The 5,432-nt window shown below is 42.4% G+C and overlaps 1 protein-coding gene across 1 annotated transcript in view; it reads right to left on the bottom strand.

Annotated features, from left to right (window-relative positions):
• PRPH2 (peripherin 2) overlaps window positions 1-5,432 on the bottom strand; it is a 31,652-nt gene that overhangs the window by 22,728 nt on the left and 3,492 nt on the right. The gene's annotated exons all lie outside the window — the stretch shown is intronic.

Here is a 5,432-nt window from a genome sequence, read left to right as displayed (position 1 = left end):
CCTGCTGTTACCGACAGGTTCCTCAATGAATGGAAGCTAACTTTGAAACATCCAACTCAGTTCTAAACTTTCTATCGTTCTAGGCCAAAGCCATAACTAACGGGCTCATCAACAGATAACCTCACCATGTGCTTACGGTTCCTCCTTTTTCTGTTGATGGCCCCGTGCTTACACCCTTAGTTTGCAGGGTTGTCTTGTATATACTTGTTTTGTTTTGAAGCCTGTTCAAAACTTTACGCAGTGAAGCCAAGCCATAATGTTTTGAGTGGGAAGGATAACTCACTTAACGGAGCAGTCCACGTTGTTTGACATGCTGACTGTAACCAGCTTATGCCAGCTCTGAATTACTGAAAGAGAACAGCATTGGTAATCTGAAGGTATGGGGGATGTCACAGAAAGGTCAGGTGTAGACAGAAAATAAGAGAGAGAAGAGGGGAATATTGAAGGATGTCGTAGGTGGATGGAGGGAAGTGTTTGGTGTCAAAACGTTGAGAGAGGAGAAGCAGGTGGTGATACATGACAAGGTTGATGCGTTTCGATAGTCTTAAGCAAAGAAATGAAGAAAGGCCGCTAATGACGGCACGGAAAATCAGTGTTCTAAGAGCTACAATTTAAATCAAGAGCATAATGAGGTTACTCCACGGTTCTCAGTTACCTTAGAAAATTGAATTAGAGAAAAATTACAAAAAATTAAGGGTAACAATTTGCTGCGTTTGGGTTAATTCAATTATCAACGTCTTTAATTACCTTGTGTTTACCATTAATTGTAATAGCCATTATTGTATGTATGGGTTGTTGTATCTTACAGTTTGTTAAAGAGCGATTCATTAAGCTATCTGCTTATGTATACATTCGTTTGCCACCTGAATCCAGTAATGATGATGAGTTTCGGGAGGAAAATTATCTATAACTAGAACTCTTAATCTATCGTGTCATGACTAAGGAGGCACAAAAATCGCCACCGACACAACAAAATCTCAGGTATTAGAGAGGGATGGACGCATCCTTATGCCTCTTAACCCCTCTAATCCCCATTATTACCTGGATAAGGCCTTTTGTTTGCATTGGTATTTGTGTATGTGTTAGTTATTGTTTTATGCAATACCTTAAGAACAACTTGTTCCGTTATCAGCTTTTGTATATACCCATTTGCCAATTGATCCCAGTCTTGAAGATGTAAACGATCTGCAGATGCTGTAATACAGCTGTGCTATAGGCAAGGGGGCATGTCAGAACCCATTAATTAGATGCCTATAGCACAGAGGAAAATTGGTATAGCACAGAGGAGAATTCCATTAGTTTGATACATATGGCACAGTTTTGCTGTCAATCATTCTGGTGGCAGTAACTAGGTCACAGTGGAAAATTCCGCTATGCCTGAACCCAATAACCAAATGCTACAGCAGTGGAAAATTACAGCTTAGAAAAAGTTCCCGCCATCCTCATGCAAATACGTACACCACAATTGGCCGGTTCCAAATTATTCATATTTGGCGACTAGCGATTGGCTTGCTAGCCATATAAAAGTTAAGAGCAGTTTCCGCCCAGGTTGGAGTGCTCCGTACAAACCTCGGAGACCTCTGAGCACGCCGTGGAGAACTCCGAGCACATGAGAGAGTGAGAACTCTGTATACATCTTGGAGACCTCAGAGAACACCTCAGAGAGGCAACTTGGAGGACTGATCAACCACCAAGAACTCCCTGTCACCGACCCAAGTTTAGACGTAAACCGACGACTGCTGGCTCGTACACCTCTGCAGACCGACCTAAAGAATCCTGTACCTGTTTGCAACTGTAATCTAAGTCAGTTTTCGTCCTGCACTGTAATCATCAGCAGTGTAAGTAAAGCAATCTTTGTTCAACCAATATGCTTCGGTGCCTAATTCCTCTCCATCTGTCAAAAAGTACCCACCTGCCGTTCCAGGCTACTGGCCATAGCCTCGGCCTGCCACTCGACCGCCACAATAGCCTCTGTCCTTTTTTGTGTCACAAAAGAACTGGGAAGGGAAACATCTAACTTTCTGAGGTCAAGCTTTATAAATAGGGTATGGTATGACATATTTGATGATAATGGTTTGAATCTGAAGGAGCTGAGATTTGCAGGACAGCCTTTCAGTCCAGGAGACACTAATATCGTATGTCTCCCATTAGGACCATCCACTGAGCCCACTCGGGTGATCACAACTGCTGATTTTAATACAGGCTGATTTAAACAAACCATAATGAAAATAATAGGTATTTTCTAATAAACAGTACACCATCCACTGTTTTCGAACATGTAACAATCATAAGAATCTTAGGCCAACTCTCCACATTACAAGATTTGAGCAATTAACTGGTTAATTGTGCAATTACCCGGAGACCAGCTACATGTACAAAGTAGCTATAACACCATAAAAAGCACCAGCCAGCTATTAAGGTTGACCTTGAAAATGTGTATTAACTTTATAGCTGGTTGCTATTGGGCTTTAATGTGCATGTACAGCTGGGAGTCTTGTCAGCTGATGGGGCTCCCAATCACAGGGGTGCACCATACCCAGAGTAAAAACCCCAAGGCTTAGGGAGTGATCCTCTGGTGAGACACTTCCAGGTCAGGGAGCTCACCACAGTGGTGATCTGCCAGCATCACAGGTGTGTGGTGCCCCCATAGCTGGAAGCCCACCAACTGGTACATGGCAGGAGGTATGATTGTGTGAATTGCGCATTAGATCCCATTGTGCCTTTAGCTTCACGTGTAGAGGGAATCTTATATTAAGCTATGTAACTGCTTAAATAAATGCAGTGTTATACTGTAATCCTAGCTAGCAAAATAAATAAATAAATAATAAAGTATTAGTGATAAAGCCCTATGCAGTTGCTAATTGGTAGACTTTAATGGTAGTATCCTCCATTGAAAATGTACCATTCTATAGATTTAAAATTGATTAAGTTTGAGGTGTCAAACATCTGGCCCCATGGGCCGGATGAGTGGGGTGGGGCTGGCGCATAGGCCACATGAATGGTGCATGGCTGACCCTGCAGGCCAGATCTGGCCTATGGATGCCCCCTGCCCCCACAACATGCCAAATCCAGCCCATGTGGTACTCACTCTGGCCAATCTGGTATTGTGCTTCATGTGGTTCCCACTCTGGGAACCATGCTGCATGTGGCACCTGACTTGGAGTGGCTGGGGGTGGGAGGGAACTGTGTGCAGCATGGATCCCAGACCAGCCTACACAGGTCATATTTGGTGTATATCCCAAACCAGCAGGAGTGAATGCCACCTTCAGCCCAGTCCTGGACTGGCCAGAGTAGGCACCATGTATCCCAGGCCATGCATGAAGCTGGTCTAGCACATGCCACGTGCAGTGTGTGGGTAAACTCCAGACCTGAGGTAGCACAAAGGCCTGAATGCCAGAGCTCTTCAGACTGTATCTTTGACACCCCTAGATTAAGTGAATCAAGGCATTCTACAGGGTGACTTCAAGCATGCCATCCTGCCATGTTTGAATCCTGAAATGTTTCCCAACTAAATTCACCAGCTGTATATATTTTTACATCCATTGCCTTCCAGGTTCTACTTTAATATGATGGGGAAAGCAGGGGAGAAACCTGTATGAGATGGGAAAGGGAGGTGTTGAGTCTGTGTCTAGCAGGCTCCACAGAAAATCCTGCTAGTGAGAAATTCTTAAAGATTTTATTTTTGTAAAACCTGAGGAAAATCCCACTGAGAATTCTTTTGGGATGTTGCTGTCATCAAAATTTAGGAAATAGCTTAAGGAGGACAGAACCCTTAAGAAAAAATGAAAATGTTTTTACAGCAAACATAAATCATGGAAACGCACAGTTGTTACTGCCTAGTGACTGTGTATATACTTTTTCACAGCTTATCACTCTTACCTTGCATGTAAGAAGAGCTATTTAAGTTTGCAGGTTCCATCCCCGATTGGACTAGATGATCTCTTGAGGTCCCTTTCAGCCCTACTTCTCTAAAATCTATTAATCAGGGTGACATACAGTTTTGTCATTTACTTTTGCCACAGACCTTCAGAGATGTATTAACTGCAGACAGAAAAGCTAGAGCGCCACTTCAGTACAATGCCAGGTGTCTTAAATTCCCATTGACTTAAACGAGAGCTGAGGCAGTCAACATCCCTCATGGCTAGATAGTATGGGTGTAATCCTGGCACTACTATTGATGACCAAATTTTGTTAATGGCAGTAGGATTGAGACGTCACCCTGTGTCATGTTAAGTCTTAAGCACCATGGTACCCAGAGGTCTAACTGGCCAGTACTGTGCCCTTAGTGGCAACAGCAGTCCATGCTGAAATTGCTGGAACTTCACTGGAGATGTTGCCTTCTTTTCTTGCTGCTGACATGCATATTGAGTAGTTAAAAAACCCTGGGTTTCAGCAGCAAAACAAGCGACATCTTCCTTAACAGCAGTGACTACTAGCCATGCAGTCCTTGCTGTAGGGAAGGAGCAGAGCATAAGGGAAGGGGAGGATAAGGGATAAGCGTGTAAGATGTCTCTCTGGTTCCATTCCAACACTTCCCTGCTCTGTGAGCAGTGTCAACCATTTGTGCCCACCACTGTTGCATTACTGTGTGTACCCACTCCGTATGCTTTCTGTACGTTTGAGACAGAAGTAGAATAGCTGCAGTACTCTACTCTGGGCAGGCCAACTTAAAAGGTTGACCTTGAAAATGTGTATTACATTAAGTTTAGTTTGGACTATAACAGGCACTAAACTTAATGCGCCATAATTGGTGCTACTGTGTATTAGCACAAAAGAATGTTTTGGTGACACTTAATGCTCATTGGACTAATCTACTGCACATTAGCACAGTTTTTGCTAGCTGTGCTAATGTGCAATAGAATTAGTCCAATGGGCATTAGCTGTCTCCTGTAGACTTGTCCACCAGCTCCATCAAATCCATCTAGAAACAGAAGGGTGAGCAATTAGCTTTGCAATTTTTTAAACTGGTCTCCCTCAGAGAATGTTACACATGCTTGCTCAATTCATTTTCTGTGTAGGATTTAAGGCATGTTGTCCAAGATAATTCTTCTACTTACAAATTCACTCAAGTAAAAAATGGCTTGAAGCCCCTCTGTTCTCTTCCTCTTAAAAAGGATTAGGAGTGCAAAGTTTTCTAATACTTTTATTGCGTTGAGGGGGAAGGCTAGAGAATTGAGGGAGTTCTTAAGATTGTAGGCAGATGCTACTTTCTTTACAAAATCTGCACCTTATTGAATAATTAGTTTAACTGAAATCGAGTGGATTGCAATGGACTAAAGATTACAGGATTTGACCCTATATATTAAAATGCTATTAAAAATGCAGTCAGAAGTAAAGGCTCATTTTTTATAATAAAATAAAGCATTTAAAATGCATAAATAGCTGTTAGTGTTGACATTTTACTTAAAAATGATTTTACTGTCAACAAAGGA

This window comes from Alligator sinensis, unplaced genomic scaffold (assembly GCF_000455745.1).
Source record: "Alligator sinensis unplaced genomic scaffold, ASM45574v1 scaffold173_1, whole genome shotgun sequence".
NCBI lineage: Eukaryota > Metazoa > Chordata > Crocodylia > Alligatoridae > Alligator > Alligator sinensis.
Note: the sequence above shows the minus strand (reverse complement) of the source record. Positions and strands in the feature narration are given on the sequence as shown.